The following is a 10,005-nucleotide window of genomic DNA, read 5'->3' as shown; positions in this document are numbered from 1 at the left end:
ACAAAAAGGAAATGCCTACAGCACACGGTATTCCCAGGCGGTCACCCATCCAAGTACTAACCGCGCCCTACTGAGCTTAACTTCGGTGATCGGACGAGAACCGGTGCTTTCTCAGTGGTATGGCCGTAGACGACAGAACTGTGTAAGAAATATATATTATATAACAGTCCTGTGAGTACTTCGAAAACAAAAAGTAAATGCCTACAGCACACGGTATTCCCAGGCGGTCACCCATCCAAGTACTAACCGCGCCCTACTGAGCTTAACTTCGGTGATCGGACGAGAACCGGTGCTTTCTCAGTGTTATGGCCGTAGACGTTAGAACAGTTTAAGATCTATCTATTATATAACAGTCCTGTGAGTACCTCGATAACAAAAAGGAAATGCCTACAGCACACGGTATTCCGAAGCGGTCACCCATCCAAGTACTTACCGCGCCCTACTGAGCTTAACTTCGGTGATCGGACGAGAACCGGTGCTTTCTAAGTGGTATGGCCGTAGACGATAGAACTGTGTAAGATCTATCTATTATATAACAGTCCTGTGAGTACTTCGATGACAAAAAGGAAATGCCTACAGCACACGGTATTCCCAGGCGGTCACCCATCCAAGTACTAACCGCGCCCTACTGAGCTTAACTTCGGTGATCGGACGAGAACCGGTGCTTTCTCAGTGGTATGGTCGTAGACGACAGAACTGTTTAAGATCTATCTATTATATAACAGTCCTGTTAGTACTTCGATGACAAAAAGGAAATGCCTACAGCACACGGTATTCCCAGGCGGTCACCCATCCAAGTACTAACCGCGCCCTACTGAGCTTAACTTCGGTGATCGGACGAGAACCGGTGCTTTCTCAGTGGTATGGCCGTAGACGATAGAACTGTTTAAGATCTATCTATTATATAACAGTCCTGTGAGTACCTCGATAACAAAAAGGAAATGCCTACAGCAGACGGTATTCCCAGGCGGTCACCAATCCAAGTACTAGCCGTGCCCTACTGAGCTTAACTACGGTGATCGGACGAGAACCGGTGCTTTCTCAGTGGTATGGCCGTAGACGAAAGAACTGTATAAGAAATTGATTTGATATAACAGTCCTGTGAGTACTTCGGTAACAAAAAGGAAATGCCTACAGCACACGGTATTCCGAAGCGGTCACCCATCCAAGTACTTACCGCGCCCTACTGAGCTTAACTTCGGTCATCGGACGAGAACCGGTGCTTTCTCAGTGGTATGGCCGTAGACGATAGAACTGTGTAAGGTCTATCTATTATATAACAGTCCTGTGAGTACATCGATAAGAAAAAGGAAATGCGTACAGCACACGGTATTCCCAGGCGGTCACCCGTCCAAGTACTAACCGTGCCCTACTGAGCTTAACTACGGTGATCGGACGAGAACCGGTGCTTTCTCAGTGGTATGGCCGTAGACGACAGAAGTGTCTAAGAAATAGATTTTATATAACAGTCCTGTGAGTACTTCGGTAACAAAAAGGAAATGCCTACAGCACACGGTATTTCCAGGCGGTCACCCGTCCAAGTACTAACCGTGCCCTAATGAGCTTAACTACGGTAATAGGACGGGAACCGGTGCTTTCTCAGTGGTATGGCCGTAGACGACAGAACTGTGTAAGAAATAGATTTTATATAACAGTCCTGTGAGTACTTCGGTAACAAAAAGGAAATGCCTACAGCACACGGTATTCCGAAGCGGTCACCCATCCAAGTACTTACCGCGCCCTACTGAGCTTAACTTCGGTAATCGGACGAGAACCGGTGCTTTCTCAGTGGTATGGCCGTAGACGACAGAACTGTTTAAGATCTATCTATTATATAACAGTCGTGTGAGTACCACGATAACAAAAAGAAAATGCCTACAGCACACGGTATTCTCAGGCGGTCACCCATCCAAGTACTAACCGTGCCCTAATGAGCTTAACTACGGTGATCGGACGAGAACCGGTGCTTTCTCAGTGGTATGGCCGTAGACGATAGAACTGTTTAAGATCTATCTATTATATAACAGTCCTGTGAGTACCTCGATAACAAAAAGGAAATGCCTACAGCACACGGTATTCCCAGGCGGTCACCCGTCCAAGTACTAACCGTGCCATACTGACTTTAAGTTCTGTGATCGGACGAGAACTGGTGCTTTCTCAGTGGTATGGCCGTAAACGATAGAACTGTGTAACATCTATCTATTATATAACAGTCCTGTCAGTACCTCGATAACAAAAAGGAAATGCCTACAGCACACGGTATTCCGAAGTGGTCACCCATCCAAGTACTTACCGCGCCCTACTGAGCTTAACTTCGGTGATCGGACGAGAACCGGTGCTTTCTAAGTGGTATGGCCGTAGATGATAGAACTGTGTAAGATCTATCTATTATATAACAGTCCTGTGAGTACTTCGATGACAAAAAGGAAATGCCTACAGCACACGGTATTCCCAGGCGGTCACCCATCCAAGTACTAACCGCGCCCTACTGAGCTTAAATTCGGTGATCGGACGAGAACCGGTGCTTTCTCAGTGGTATGGCCGTAGACGATAGAACTGTTTAAGATCTATCTATTATATAACAGTCCTGTGAGTACCTCGATGACAAAAAGGAAATGCCTACAGCACACGGTATTCCCAGGCGGTCACCCATCCAAGTACTAACCGTGCCCGACTGAGCTTAACTTCGGTGATCGGACGAGAACCGGTGCTTTCTCAGTGGTATGGCCGTAGACGACAGAACTGTGTAAGAAATATATATTATATAACAGTCCTGTGAGTACTTCGATGACAAAAAGGAAATGCCTACAGCACACGGTATTCCCAGGCGGTCACCCATCCAAGTACTAACCGCGCCCTACTGAGCTTAACTTCGGTGATCGGACGAGAACCGGTGCTTTCTCAGTGGTATGGCCGTAGACGATAGAACTGTTTAAGATCTATCTATTATATAACAGTCCTGTGAGTACCTCGATAACAAAAAGGAAATGCCTACAGCACACGGTATTCCCAGGCGGTCACCAATCCAAGTACTAGCCGTGCCCTACTCAGCTTAACTACGGTGATCGGACGAGAACCGGTGCTTTCTCAGTGGTATGGCCGTAGACGACAGAACTGTATAAGAAATAGATTTGATATAACAGTCCTGTGAGTACTTCGGTAACAAAAAGGAAATGCCTACAGCACACGGTATTCCGAAGCGGTCACCCATCCAAGTACTTACCGCGCCCTACTGAGCTTAACTTCGGTGATCGGACGAGAACCGGTGCTTTCTCAGTGGTATGGCCGTAGACGATAGAACTGTGTAAGGTCTATCTATTATATAACAGTCCTGTCAGTACATCGATAAGAAAAAGGAAATGCGTACAGCACACGGTATTCCCAGGCGGTCACCCGTCCAAGTACTAACCGTGCCCTACTGAGCTTAACTACGGTGATCGGACGAGAACCGGTGCTTTCTCAGTGGTATGGCCGTAGACGACAGAACTGTGTAAGAAATAGATTTTATATAACAGTCCTGTGAGTACTTCGGTAACAAAAAGGAAATGCCTACAGCACACGGTATTTCCAGGCGGTCACCCGTCCAAGTACTAACCGTGCCCTAATGAGCTTAACTTCGGTAATCGGACGGGAACCGGTGCTTTCTCAGTGGTATGGCCGTAGACGACAGAACTGTGTAAGAAATAGATTTTATATAACAGTCCTGTGAGTACTTCGGTAACAAAAAGGAAATGCCTACAGCACACGGTATTCCGAAGCGGTCACCCATCCAAGTACTTACCGCGCCCTACTGAGCTTAACTTCGGTGATCGGACGAGAACCGGTGCTTTCTCAGTGGTATGGCCGTAGACGACAGAACTGTTTAAGATCTATCTATTATATAACAGTCCTGTGAGTACCACGATAACAAAAAGAAAATGCCTACAGCACACGGTATTCTCAGGCGGTCACCCATCCAAGTACTAACCGTGCCCTAATGAGCTTAACTACGGTGATCGGACGAGAACCGGTGCTTTCTCAGTGGTATGGCCGTAGACGACAGAACTGTGTAAGAAATAGATTTTATATAACAGTCGTGTGAGTACTTTGGTAAGAAAAAGGAAATGCCTACAGCACACGGTATTCCGAAGCGGTCACCCATCCAAGTACTTACCGCGCCCTACTGAGCTTAACTTCGGTGATCGGACGAGAACCGGTGCTTTCTAAGTGGTATGGCCGTAGACGATAGAACTGTGTAAGACCTATCTATTATATAACAGTCTTGTGAGTACTTCGATGACAAAATGGAAATGCCTACAGCACACGGTATTCCCAGGCGGTCACCCATCCAAGTACTAACCGCGCCCTACTGAGCTTAACTTCGGTGATCGGACGAGAACCGGTGCTTTCTAAGTGGTATGGCCGTAGACGATAGAACTGTGTAAGATCTATCTATTATATAACAGTCCTGTGAGTACTTCGATGACAAAAAGGAAATGCCTACAGCACACGGTATTCCGAAGCGGTCACCCATCCAAGTACTTACCGTGCCCTACTGAGCTTAACTTAGGTGATGGGACGAGAACCGGTGCTTTCTAAGTGGTATGGCCGTAGACGATAGAACTGTGTAAGATCTATCTATTATATAACAGTCCTGTGAGTACTTCGATGACAAAAATGAAATGCCTACAGCACACGGTATTCCCAGGCGGTCACCCATCCAAGTACTAACCGCGCCCTACTGAGCTTAAATTCGGTGATCGGACGAGAACCGGTGCTTTCTTAGTGGTATGGTCGTAGACGACAGAACTGTTTAAGATCTATCTATTATATAACAGTCCTGTGAGTACCTCGATAACAAAAAGGAAATGCCTACAGCACACGGTATTCGCAGGCGGTCACCCATCCAAGTACTAACCGTGCCCTACTGAGCTTAACTACGGTGATCGGTAGAGAACCGGTGCTTTCTCAGTGGTATGGCCGTAGACGACAGAACTGTGTAAGAAATAGATTTTATATAACAGTCCTGTGAGCACTTTTGTAACAAAAAGGAAATGCCTACAGCACACGGTATTCCGAAGCGGTCACCCATCCAAGTACTTACCGCGCCCTACTGAGCTTAACTTCGGTGATGGGACGAGAACCGGTGCTTTCTAAGTGGTATGGCCGTAGACGATAGAACTGTGTAAGAAATATATATTATATAACAGTCCTGTGAGTACTTCGATGACAAAAAGGAAATGCCTACAGCACACGGTATTCCGAAGCGGTCACCCATCCAAGTACTTACCGCGCCCTACTGAGCTTAACTTCGGTGATCGGACGAGAACCGGTGCTTTCTAAGTGGTATGGCCGTAGACGATAGAACTGTGTAAGATCTATCTATTATATAACAGTCCTGTGAGTACTTCGATGACAAAAAGGAAATGCCTACAGCACACGGTATTCCCAGGCGGTCACCCATCCAAGTACTAACCGCGCCCTACTGAGCTTAACTTCGGTGATCGGACGAGAACCGGTGCTTTCTCAGTGGTATGGTCGTAGACGACAGAACTGTTTAAGATCTATCTATTATATAACAGTCCTGTTAGTACTTCGATGACAAAAAGGAAATGCCTACAGCACACGGTATTCCCAGGCGGTCACCCATCCAAGTACTAACCGCGCCCTACTGAGCTTAACTTCGGTGATCGGACGAGAACCGGTGCTTTCTCAGTGGTATGGCCGTAGACGATAGAACTGTTTAAGATCTATCTATTATATAACAGTCCTGTGAGTACCTCGATAACAAAAAGGAAATGCCTACAGCACACGGTATTCCCAGGCGGTCACCAATCCAAGTACTAGCCGTGCCCTACTGAGCTTAACTACGGTGATCGGACGAGAACCGGTGCTTTCTCAGTGGTATGGCCGTAGACGACAGAACTGTATAAGAAATAGATTTGATATAACAGTCCTGTGAGTACTTCGGTAACAAAAAGGAAATGCCTACAGCACACGGTATTCCGAAGCGGTCACCCATCCAAGTACTTACCGCGCCCTACTGAGCTTAACTTCGAAGATCGGACGAGAACCGGTGCTTTCTCAGTGGTATGGCCGTAGACGATAGAACTGTGTAAGGTCTATCTATTATATAACAGTCCTGTGAGTACATCGATAAGAAAAAGGAAATGCGTACAGCACACGGTATTCCCAGGCGGTCACCCGTCCAAGTACTAACCGTATCCTACTGAGCTTAACTACGGTGATCGGACGAGAACCGGTGCTTTCTCAGTGGTATGGCCGTAGACGACAGAAGTGTGTAAGAAATAGATTTTATATAACAGTCCTGTGAGTACTTCGGTAACAAAAAGGAAATGCCTACAGCACACGGTATTTCCAGGCGGTCACCCGTCCAAGTACTAACCGTGCCCTAATGAGCTTAACTTCGGTAATCGGACGGGAACCGGTGCTTTCTCAGTGGTATGGCCGTAGACGACAGAACTGTGTAAGAAATAGATTTTATATAACAGTCCTGTGAGTACTTCGGTAACAAAAAGGAAATGCCTACAGCACACTGTATTCCGAAGCGGTCACCCATCCAAGTACTTACCGCGCCCTACTGAGCTTAACTTCGGTGATCGGACGAGAACCGGTGCTTTCTCAGTGGTATGGCCGTAGACGACAGAACTGTTTAAGATCTATCTATTATATAACAGTCCTGTGAGTACCACGATAACAAAAAGAAAATGCCTACAGCACACGGTATTCTCAGGCGGTCACCCATCCAAGTACTAACCGTGCCCTAATGAGCTTAACTACGGTGATCGGACGAGAACCGGTGCTTTCTCAGTGGTATGGCCGTAGACGACAGAACTGTGTAAGAAATAGATTTTATATAACAGTCCTGTGAGTACTTTGGTAAGAAAAAGGAAATGCCTACAGCACACGGTATTCCGAAGCGGTCACCCATCCAAGTACTTACCGCGCCCTACTGAGCTTAACTTCGGTGATCGGACGAGAACCGGTGCTTTCTAAGTGGTATGGCCGTAGACGATAGAACTGTGTAAGACCTATCTATTATATAACAGTCCTGTGAGTACTTCGATGACAAAATGGAAATGCCTACAGCACACGGTATTCCCAGGCGGTCACCCATCCAAGTACTAACCGCGCCCTACTGAGCTTAACTTCGGTGATCGGACGAGAACCGGTGCTTTCTAAGTGGTATGGCCGTAGACGATAGAACTGTGTAAGATCTATCTATTATATAACAGTCCTGTGAGTACTTCGATGACAAAAAGGAAATGCCTACAGCACACGGTATTCCGAAGCGATCACCCATCCAAGTACTTACCGTGCCCTACTGAGCTTAACTTAGGTGATGGGACGAGAACCGGTGCTTTCTAAGTGGTATGGCCGTAGACGATAGAACTGTGTAAGATCTATCTATTATATAACAGTCCTGTGAGTACTTCGATGACAAAAATGAAATGCCTACAGCACACGGTATTCCCAGGCGGTCACCCATCCAAGTACTAACCGCGCCCTACTGAGCTTAAATTCGGTGATCGGACGAGAACCGGTGCTTTCTCAGTGGTATGGTCGTAGACGACAGAACTGTTTAAGATCTATCTATTATATAACAGTCCTGTGAGTACCTCGATAACAAAAAGGAAATGCCTACAGCACACGGTATTCGCAGGCGGTCACCCATCCAAGTACTAACCGTGCCCTACTGAGCTTAACTACGGTGATCGGTAGAGAACCGGTGCTTTCTCAGTGGTATGGCCGTAGACGACAGAACTGTGTAAGAAATAGATTTTATATAACAGTCCTGTGAGCACTTTTGTAACAAAAAGGAAATGCCTACAGCACACGGTATTCCGAAGCGGTCACCCATCCAAGTACTTACCGCGCCCTACTGAGCTTAACTTCGGTGATGGGACGAGAACCGGTGCTTTCTAAGTGGTATGGCCGTAGACGATAGAACTGTGTAAGAAATATATATTATATAACAGTCCTGTGAGTACTTCGATGACAAAAAGGAAATGCCTACAGCACACGGTATTCCGAAGCTGTCACCCATCCAAGTACTTACCGCGCCCTACTGAGCTTAACTTCGGTGATCGGACGAGAACCGGTGCTTTCTAAGTGGTATGGCCGTAGACGATAGAACTGTGTAAGATCTATCTATTATATAACAGTCCTGTGAGTACTTCGATGACAAAAAGGAAATGCCTACAGCACACGGTATTCCCAGGCGGTCACCCATCCAAGTACTAACCGCGCCCTACTGAGCTTAACTTCGGTGATCGGACGAGAACCGGTGCTTTCTCAGTGGTATTGTCGTAGACGACAGAACTGTTTAAGATCTATCTATTATATAACAGTCCTGTTAGTACTTCGATGACAAAAAGGAAATGCCTACAGCACACGGTATTCCCAGGCGGTCACCCATCCAAGTACTAACCGCGCCCTACTGAGCTTAACTTCGGTGATCGGACGAGAACCGGTGCTTTCTCAGTGGTATGCCCGTAGACGATAGAACTGTTTAAGATCTATCTATTATATAACAGTCCTGTGAGTACCTCGATAACAAAAAGGAAATGCCTACAGCACACGGTATTCCCAGGCGGTCACCAATCCAAGTACTAGCCGTGCCCTACTGAGCTTAACTACGGTGATCGGACGAGAACCGGTGCTTTCTCAATGGTATGGCCGTAGACGACAGAACTGTATAAGAAATAGATTTGATATAACAGTCCTGTGAGTACTTCGGTAACAAAAAGGAAATGCCTACAGCACAAGGTATTCCGAAGCGGTCACCCATCCAAGTACTTACCGCGCCCTACTGAGCTTAACTTCGGTGATCGGACGAGAACCGGTGCTTTCTCAGTGGTATGGCCGTAGACGATAGAGCTGTGTAAGGTCTATCTATTATATAACAGTCCTGTGAGTACATCGATAAGAAAAAGGAAATGCCTACAGCACACGGTATTCCCAGGCGGTCACCCGTCCAAGTACTAACCGTGCCCTACTGAGCTTAACTACGGTGATCGGACGAGAACCGGTGCTTTCTCAGTGGTATGGCCGTAGACGACAGAAGTGTGTAAGAAATAGATTTTATATAACAGTCCTGTGAGTACTTCGGTAACAAAAAGGAAATGCCTACAGCACACGGTATTTCCAGGCGGTCACCCGTCCAAGTACTAACCGTGCCCTAATGAGCTTAACTACGGTAATCGGACGGGAACCGGTGCTTTCTCAGTGGTATGGCCGTAGACGACAGAACTGTGTAAGAAATAGATTTTATATAACAGTCCTGTGAGTACTTCGGTAACAAAAAGGAAATGCCTACAGCACACGGTATTTCCAGGCGGTCACCCGTCCAAGTACTTACCGCGCCCTACTGAGCTTAACTTCGGTGATCGGACGAGAACCGGTGCTTTCTCAGTGGTATGGCCGTAGACGACAGAACTGTTTAAGATCTATCTATTATATAACAGTCCTGTGAGTACCACGATAACAAAAAGAAAATGCCTACAGCACACGGTATTCTCAGGCGGTCACCCATCCAAGTACTAACCGTGCCCTAATGAGCTTAACTACGGTGATCGGACGAGAACCGGTGCTTTCTCAGTGGTATGGCCGTAGACGACAGAACTGTGTAAGAAATAGATTTTATATAACAGTCCTGTGAGTACTTTGGTAAGTAAAAGGAAATGCCTACAGCACACGGTATTCCGAAGCGGTCACCCATCCAAGTACTTACCGCGCCCTACTGAGCTTACCTTCGGTGATCGGACGAGAACCGGTGCTTTCTAAGTGGTATGGCCGTAGACGATAGAACTGTGTAAGATCTATCTATTATATAACAGTCCTGTGAGTACTTCGATGACAAAAAGGAAATGCCTACAGCACACGGTATTCCCAGGCGGTCACCCATCCAAGTACTAACCGCGCCCTACTGAGCTTAACTTCGGTGATCGGACGAGAACCGGTGCTTTCTCAGTGGTATGGCCGTAGACGACAGAACTGTGTAAG

At 46.7% G+C, this 10,005-nt stretch overlaps 50 non-coding genes and 4 pseudogenes across 50 annotated transcripts; all 54 read right to left on the bottom strand.

The window, feature by feature from the left end:
* Window positions 1-12: 12 nt before the first annotated feature.
* On the bottom strand, window positions 13-131 carry LOC125566189. Its single transcript, XR_007311196.1, has one exon. It is a non-coding gene; the product is annotated as a 5S ribosomal RNA (ribosomal RNA).
* A 67-nt stretch (window positions 132-198) lies between these two features.
* Window positions 199-317, bottom strand: LOC125564572. Its single transcript, XR_007309591.1, has one exon. It is a non-coding gene; the product is annotated as a 5S ribosomal RNA (ribosomal RNA).
* Window positions 318-384: 67 nt separating this feature from the next.
* LOC125565572 lies at window positions 385-503 on the bottom strand. The gene has a single exon (XR_007310584.1). It is a non-coding gene; the product is annotated as a 5S ribosomal RNA (ribosomal RNA).
* A 67-nt stretch (window positions 504-570) lies between these two features.
* Window positions 571-689, bottom strand: LOC125563881. The gene has a single exon (XR_007308900.1). It is a non-coding gene; the product is annotated as a 5S ribosomal RNA (ribosomal RNA).
* Window positions 690-756: 67 nt separating this feature from the next.
* LOC125566177 lies at window positions 757-875 on the bottom strand. The gene has a single exon (XR_007311184.1). It is a non-coding gene; the product is annotated as a 5S ribosomal RNA (ribosomal RNA).
* Window positions 876-942: 67 nt separating this feature from the next.
* LOC125566258 lies at window positions 943-1,061 on the bottom strand. The gene has a single exon (XR_007311265.1). It is a non-coding gene; the product is annotated as a 5S ribosomal RNA (ribosomal RNA).
* Window positions 1,062-1,128: 67 nt separating this feature from the next.
* On the bottom strand, window positions 1,129-1,247 carry LOC125565797. The gene has a single exon (XR_007310808.1). It is a non-coding gene; the product is annotated as a 5S ribosomal RNA (ribosomal RNA).
* A 67-nt stretch (window positions 1,248-1,314) lies between these two features.
* On the bottom strand, window positions 1,315-1,433 carry LOC125565201. Its single transcript, XR_007310217.1, has one exon. It is a non-coding gene; the product is annotated as a 5S ribosomal RNA (ribosomal RNA).
* Window positions 1,434-1,500: 67 nt separating this feature from the next.
* On the bottom strand, window positions 1,501-1,619 carry LOC125566757 (annotated as a pseudogene).
* A 67-nt stretch (window positions 1,620-1,686) lies between these two features.
* LOC125565268 lies at window positions 1,687-1,805 on the bottom strand. The gene has a single exon (XR_007310283.1). It is a non-coding gene; the product is annotated as a 5S ribosomal RNA (ribosomal RNA).
* Window positions 1,806-1,872: 67 nt separating this feature from the next.
* On the bottom strand, window positions 1,873-1,991 carry LOC125564740. Its single transcript, XR_007309759.1, has one exon. It is a non-coding gene; the product is annotated as a 5S ribosomal RNA (ribosomal RNA).
* A 67-nt stretch (window positions 1,992-2,058) lies between these two features.
* LOC125566961 lies at window positions 2,059-2,177 on the bottom strand (annotated as a pseudogene).
* A 67-nt stretch (window positions 2,178-2,244) lies between these two features.
* LOC125565929 lies at window positions 2,245-2,363 on the bottom strand. Its single transcript, XR_007310937.1, has one exon. It is a non-coding gene; the product is annotated as a 5S ribosomal RNA (ribosomal RNA).
* A 67-nt stretch (window positions 2,364-2,430) lies between these two features.
* LOC125564282 lies at window positions 2,431-2,549 on the bottom strand. Its single transcript, XR_007309302.1, has one exon. It is a non-coding gene; the product is annotated as a 5S ribosomal RNA (ribosomal RNA).
* A 67-nt stretch (window positions 2,550-2,616) lies between these two features.
* Window positions 2,617-2,735, bottom strand: LOC125563235. The gene has a single exon (XR_007308254.1). It is a non-coding gene; the product is annotated as a 5S ribosomal RNA (ribosomal RNA).
* Window positions 2,736-2,802: 67 nt separating this feature from the next.
* LOC125566166 lies at window positions 2,803-2,921 on the bottom strand. Its single transcript, XR_007311173.1, has one exon. It is a non-coding gene; the product is annotated as a 5S ribosomal RNA (ribosomal RNA).
* Window positions 2,922-2,988: 67 nt separating this feature from the next.
* LOC125566016 lies at window positions 2,989-3,107 on the bottom strand. The gene has a single exon (XR_007311024.1). It is a non-coding gene; the product is annotated as a 5S ribosomal RNA (ribosomal RNA).
* Window positions 3,108-3,174: 67 nt separating this feature from the next.
* On the bottom strand, window positions 3,175-3,293 carry LOC125564441. Its single transcript, XR_007309459.1, has one exon. It is a non-coding gene; the product is annotated as a 5S ribosomal RNA (ribosomal RNA).
* Window positions 3,294-3,360: 67 nt separating this feature from the next.
* On the bottom strand, window positions 3,361-3,479 carry LOC125565200. The gene has a single exon (XR_007310216.1). It is a non-coding gene; the product is annotated as a 5S ribosomal RNA (ribosomal RNA).
* Window positions 3,480-3,546: 67 nt separating this feature from the next.
* LOC125565998 lies at window positions 3,547-3,665 on the bottom strand. Its single transcript, XR_007311006.1, has one exon. It is a non-coding gene; the product is annotated as a 5S ribosomal RNA (ribosomal RNA).
* Window positions 3,666-3,732: 67 nt separating this feature from the next.
* On the bottom strand, window positions 3,733-3,851 carry LOC125564439. The gene has a single exon (XR_007309457.1). It is a non-coding gene; the product is annotated as a 5S ribosomal RNA (ribosomal RNA).
* Window positions 3,852-3,918: 67 nt separating this feature from the next.
* Window positions 3,919-4,037, bottom strand: LOC125564739. Its single transcript, XR_007309758.1, has one exon. It is a non-coding gene; the product is annotated as a 5S ribosomal RNA (ribosomal RNA).
* A 67-nt stretch (window positions 4,038-4,104) lies between these two features.
* LOC125565571 lies at window positions 4,105-4,223 on the bottom strand. Its single transcript, XR_007310583.1, has one exon. It is a non-coding gene; the product is annotated as a 5S ribosomal RNA (ribosomal RNA).
* Window positions 4,224-4,290: 67 nt separating this feature from the next.
* Window positions 4,291-4,409, bottom strand: LOC125564092. The gene has a single exon (XR_007309111.1). It is a non-coding gene; the product is annotated as a 5S ribosomal RNA (ribosomal RNA).
* Window positions 4,410-4,476: 67 nt separating this feature from the next.
* Window positions 4,477-4,595, bottom strand: LOC125566740 (annotated as a pseudogene).
* A 67-nt stretch (window positions 4,596-4,662) lies between these two features.
* LOC125565968 lies at window positions 4,663-4,781 on the bottom strand. The gene has a single exon (XR_007310976.1). It is a non-coding gene; the product is annotated as a 5S ribosomal RNA (ribosomal RNA).
* A 67-nt stretch (window positions 4,782-4,848) lies between these two features.
* Window positions 4,849-4,967, bottom strand: LOC125565281. The gene has a single exon (XR_007310296.1). It is a non-coding gene; the product is annotated as a 5S ribosomal RNA (ribosomal RNA).
* Window positions 4,968-5,034: 67 nt separating this feature from the next.
* LOC125566501 lies at window positions 5,035-5,153 on the bottom strand. The gene has a single exon (XR_007311510.1). It is a non-coding gene; the product is annotated as a 5S ribosomal RNA (ribosomal RNA).
* A 67-nt stretch (window positions 5,154-5,220) lies between these two features.
* LOC125565570 lies at window positions 5,221-5,339 on the bottom strand. Its single transcript, XR_007310582.1, has one exon. It is a non-coding gene; the product is annotated as a 5S ribosomal RNA (ribosomal RNA).
* A 67-nt stretch (window positions 5,340-5,406) lies between these two features.
* Window positions 5,407-5,525, bottom strand: LOC125563880. Its single transcript, XR_007308899.1, has one exon. It is a non-coding gene; the product is annotated as a 5S ribosomal RNA (ribosomal RNA).
* A 67-nt stretch (window positions 5,526-5,592) lies between these two features.
* On the bottom strand, window positions 5,593-5,711 carry LOC125566155. The gene has a single exon (XR_007311162.1). It is a non-coding gene; the product is annotated as a 5S ribosomal RNA (ribosomal RNA).
* Window positions 5,712-5,778: 67 nt separating this feature from the next.
* Window positions 5,779-5,897, bottom strand: LOC125564994. Its single transcript, XR_007310012.1, has one exon. It is a non-coding gene; the product is annotated as a 5S ribosomal RNA (ribosomal RNA).
* Window positions 5,898-5,964: 67 nt separating this feature from the next.
* On the bottom strand, window positions 5,965-6,083 carry LOC125565949. Its single transcript, XR_007310957.1, has one exon. It is a non-coding gene; the product is annotated as a 5S ribosomal RNA (ribosomal RNA).
* Window positions 6,084-6,150: 67 nt separating this feature from the next.
* LOC125566198 lies at window positions 6,151-6,269 on the bottom strand. Its single transcript, XR_007311205.1, has one exon. It is a non-coding gene; the product is annotated as a 5S ribosomal RNA (ribosomal RNA).
* Window positions 6,270-6,336: 67 nt separating this feature from the next.
* LOC125565997 lies at window positions 6,337-6,455 on the bottom strand. The gene has a single exon (XR_007311005.1). It is a non-coding gene; the product is annotated as a 5S ribosomal RNA (ribosomal RNA).
* Window positions 6,456-6,522: 67 nt separating this feature from the next.
* LOC125565832 lies at window positions 6,523-6,641 on the bottom strand. Its single transcript, XR_007310841.1, has one exon. It is a non-coding gene; the product is annotated as a 5S ribosomal RNA (ribosomal RNA).
* Window positions 6,642-6,708: 67 nt separating this feature from the next.
* Window positions 6,709-6,827, bottom strand: LOC125564737. The gene has a single exon (XR_007309757.1). It is a non-coding gene; the product is annotated as a 5S ribosomal RNA (ribosomal RNA).
* Window positions 6,828-6,894: 67 nt separating this feature from the next.
* LOC125565569 lies at window positions 6,895-7,013 on the bottom strand. The gene has a single exon (XR_007310581.1). It is a non-coding gene; the product is annotated as a 5S ribosomal RNA (ribosomal RNA).
* Window positions 7,014-7,080: 67 nt separating this feature from the next.
* Window positions 7,081-7,199, bottom strand: LOC125564091. The gene has a single exon (XR_007309110.1). It is a non-coding gene; the product is annotated as a 5S ribosomal RNA (ribosomal RNA).
* Window positions 7,200-7,266: 67 nt separating this feature from the next.
* On the bottom strand, window positions 7,267-7,385 carry LOC125566878 (annotated as a pseudogene).
* A 67-nt stretch (window positions 7,386-7,452) lies between these two features.
* Window positions 7,453-7,571, bottom strand: LOC125565234. The gene has a single exon (XR_007310249.1). It is a non-coding gene; the product is annotated as a 5S ribosomal RNA (ribosomal RNA).
* Window positions 7,572-7,638: 67 nt separating this feature from the next.
* Window positions 7,639-7,757, bottom strand: LOC125565280. The gene has a single exon (XR_007310295.1). It is a non-coding gene; the product is annotated as a 5S ribosomal RNA (ribosomal RNA).
* Window positions 7,758-7,824: 67 nt separating this feature from the next.
* On the bottom strand, window positions 7,825-7,943 carry LOC125566500. Its single transcript, XR_007311509.1, has one exon. It is a non-coding gene; the product is annotated as a 5S ribosomal RNA (ribosomal RNA).
* Window positions 7,944-8,010: 67 nt separating this feature from the next.
* On the bottom strand, window positions 8,011-8,129 carry LOC125566332. Its single transcript, XR_007311339.1, has one exon. It is a non-coding gene; the product is annotated as a 5S ribosomal RNA (ribosomal RNA).
* Window positions 8,130-8,196: 67 nt separating this feature from the next.
* LOC125564612 lies at window positions 8,197-8,315 on the bottom strand. Its single transcript, XR_007309631.1, has one exon. It is a non-coding gene; the product is annotated as a 5S ribosomal RNA (ribosomal RNA).
* Window positions 8,316-8,382: 67 nt separating this feature from the next.
* On the bottom strand, window positions 8,383-8,501 carry LOC125564142. Its single transcript, XR_007309162.1, has one exon. It is a non-coding gene; the product is annotated as a 5S ribosomal RNA (ribosomal RNA).
* Window positions 8,502-8,568: 67 nt separating this feature from the next.
* On the bottom strand, window positions 8,569-8,687 carry LOC125565749. Its single transcript, XR_007310760.1, has one exon. It is a non-coding gene; the product is annotated as a 5S ribosomal RNA (ribosomal RNA).
* A 67-nt stretch (window positions 8,688-8,754) lies between these two features.
* LOC125564155 lies at window positions 8,755-8,873 on the bottom strand. The gene has a single exon (XR_007309175.1). It is a non-coding gene; the product is annotated as a 5S ribosomal RNA (ribosomal RNA).
* Window positions 8,874-8,940: 67 nt separating this feature from the next.
* On the bottom strand, window positions 8,941-9,059 carry LOC125564111. The gene has a single exon (XR_007309130.1). It is a non-coding gene; the product is annotated as a 5S ribosomal RNA (ribosomal RNA).
* Window positions 9,060-9,126: 67 nt separating this feature from the next.
* Window positions 9,127-9,245, bottom strand: LOC125566226. The gene has a single exon (XR_007311232.1). It is a non-coding gene; the product is annotated as a 5S ribosomal RNA (ribosomal RNA).
* Window positions 9,246-9,312: 67 nt separating this feature from the next.
* LOC125565077 lies at window positions 9,313-9,431 on the bottom strand. Its single transcript, XR_007310095.1, has one exon. It is a non-coding gene; the product is annotated as a 5S ribosomal RNA (ribosomal RNA).
* Window positions 9,432-9,498: 67 nt separating this feature from the next.
* On the bottom strand, window positions 9,499-9,617 carry LOC125564736. The gene has a single exon (XR_007309756.1). It is a non-coding gene; the product is annotated as a 5S ribosomal RNA (ribosomal RNA).
* Window positions 9,618-9,684: 67 nt separating this feature from the next.
* Window positions 9,685-9,803, bottom strand: LOC125566029. Its single transcript, XR_007311037.1, has one exon. It is a non-coding gene; the product is annotated as a 5S ribosomal RNA (ribosomal RNA).
* Window positions 9,804-9,870: 67 nt separating this feature from the next.
* LOC125566144 lies at window positions 9,871-9,989 on the bottom strand. The gene has a single exon (XR_007311151.1). It is a non-coding gene; the product is annotated as a 5S ribosomal RNA (ribosomal RNA).
* Between the last annotated feature and the right edge of the window lie 16 nt (window positions 9,990-10,005).

This window comes from Nematostella vectensis, chromosome 5, assembly GCF_932526225.1.
Source record: "Nematostella vectensis chromosome 5, jaNemVect1.1, whole genome shotgun sequence".
NCBI lineage: Eukaryota > Metazoa > Cnidaria > Anthozoa > Actiniaria > Edwardsiidae > Nematostella > Nematostella vectensis.
This window is presented reverse-complemented; position numbering and strand designations above follow the sequence as displayed.